Consider the following 1841-nt stretch of genomic DNA (forward strand, 5'->3'; position numbering starts at 1 on the left):
GAAGGACAGGGCTCTCTCAGCCCTTAACCCCATGTGTGAGATGGGAGCGGAGGATGGCTTCTTATTCCTGCCTTCACTGGGGACTGAGGGGGACCCACAAGCAAACTCTACCCCTTTTACCTGTCAGCCAAGAAAAAGTCACCTGGTCACATGTTTCATTCTAATTACTGTAGTAAGTGCAGAAGGGATTGGCCTGGTCCCAGCCATTACAAGGAAAGTGTAAACGGATAAAGAAAGAAGGACAGTTTGAATTAGGCCATGAGAGTGGGCAGGCGACACAATCAGAAGTATGGGTGGGAATGGGGGGGGTTATTAAGCATATGAGTGTTTTTAGTCCCTCAAGGAGCATGAAGGGTAGGAGAGAGAAATGGGGCTCATTGTTTAACATTGATGTTGTCTACAAATTCAGGTTTGAGAGATGCACCACCCATGAGGAAGCCAGCCATACAGACTGGCTTGCCAGTACCTTGCAGGTTGCCCCAGTCACATAAATGATGCAGGTGGTCTGCGTCACTGCATCAGAGACATTGGAATTAAGCCATTCCCAGAGCTTTTTGTGTACTTCCTGGGCCTGTTGGGGAGTTGCTATCTTGCCCATACCAATGGCCCACACAGGCTCTTTGGCCAGAACAACTTTGTTCCAGGCCTTTGTGTTATCTGTAATGACCTTGGTTTGTTCAAAAATGACCTTCTCAGTGATGCCAACTTCCCTCTCATCAATGTTCTCCCCAATATAGGTGATCAATCCAAGTCCCTCCGCCAGGGCATGGGCCACTTTCTGCCCAATCAGCTAATCTGACTTTCCAAACATGTGCCTTCTCCCCAAGTGCCTCAAATCCACCCACATGGCTCCAGTCTTTGATCATACCAGGACCAGCCTCCCCAGTAAAGTACACATCAGTCACTGTGCAGCAGTTTTGGGCAGCCACAGCAATCCTGGGATCTAGCTTCTGGCTGGAGAAGTCAGTGTAGGTGGTACAGGATGCACAAACTACCTCAGTGTTGGCCACATTCAGAGTGCTGCTGAGATCCCCCAGATTCACCTTCCACCCACTCATCTTCTAGTTTCTATTCATGAAAAACTTCCTGGAGGGCACCATGGTGCTGGAGCCAACACACTGAAGGTCAGGATCCTCCTTCACTATGTTTTTATATAACATGTTCTCACTTTTTAATAGCACAGCCTAAACTGTACATTATTTAGAAATGTAAGTTCTTTCTCCCTACTAGATTATGAACTTCTCATCAGGAGCCATAAGTAAAAACTAAAGACCTTCTATCTTCACCATGTTCACATTATGTACCCACTCTACCCATTGTTTTTTCCAATACCCTGTGTGTTAAAAGTACATGATTAAGGGTAAAATACATTGAAATTCTAGCTATTGGGGATTTAGCTCAGTTTGCTGTCAGAAGCCCCAAAGATAACATGATCAGTGGGTTATGTTATCAGTGGGTAAAGTCAAAGATTTTTACCATCAAGAGACATACAAGTCACACTTGATAAAGTTGCCAATGTATTAAAAAAGCAGATATCATGTAGATAAGGCATAGAAAAAGAATCAATTCAATTTAGTTTTTTTTTCTCATCTTTTTTTATTAATTAATTTTTGTTACAGATGTTTTTCCTTTTCCCCCCACTGATTCCCCCCTCCCCCTCCCTCACTGCCCCATCCCCAGCTTTGTTGTCCATGTCCATTGTTCATGCACACATGCATATAAGTTCTGTGGTTTATCTCTCCCCCACCACCCCCTCTTCTAAGGATTGTCAGTCTGTACCCCACTTCCACATCTCTGGGACTACCCCATTCCTGAGACTGTTATGTTCATTATATTCCACA

The 1841-nt window shown here is 44.6% G+C and overlaps 1 pseudogene; it reads right to left on the bottom strand.

Moving 5' to 3' along the window:
- Nucleotides 1-374: 374 nt before the first annotated feature.
- LOC118617597 lies at nt 375-1127 on the bottom strand (annotated as a pseudogene).
- Nucleotides 1128-1841: the final 714 nt, after the last annotated feature.

The sequence above is a fragment of the Molossus molossus genome, unplaced genomic scaffold (assembly GCF_014108415.1).
Source record: "Molossus molossus isolate mMolMol1 unplaced genomic scaffold, mMolMol1.p scaffold_m16_p_5, whole genome shotgun sequence".
NCBI lineage: Eukaryota > Metazoa > Chordata > Mammalia > Chiroptera > Molossidae > Molossus > Molossus molossus.